Below are 351 nucleotides of genomic sequence, written 5' to 3'. Positions count from 1 at the left end.
GTACCTATGATGAAAATTACAGGCCTCTCTCATCTTTTTAAGTGGGAGAACTTGCACAATTGGTGGCTGACTAAATACTTTTTTGCCCCACTGTATGTGGGTATGTGTATGTATGTTTGTATATAAATATATTTACCCAAAAAATATGAGGGATTGGAAATGATTTTTAAATAAACWATTAACATGATGTATATCATATCATCACATTCACGGGCCACGTTTACATGTACACCAATATCCTATTATTATTTGGGATCCTCAAGTATTAGAACAAAGCGGAGAACACCATCGTGTTCGTGAGGGTTTCATCTTCGTTCGGACGCTATGGACGTTTTCGCGAGAAGACCGATT

Source organism: Salvelinus sp. IW2-2015, linkage group LG1 (genome assembly GCF_002910315.2).
Source record: "Salvelinus sp. IW2-2015 linkage group LG1, ASM291031v2, whole genome shotgun sequence".
NCBI classification, from domain to species: domain Eukaryota; kingdom Metazoa; phylum Chordata; class Actinopteri; order Salmoniformes; family Salmonidae; genus Salvelinus; species Salvelinus sp. IW2-2015.
This window is presented reverse-complemented; position numbering follows the sequence as displayed.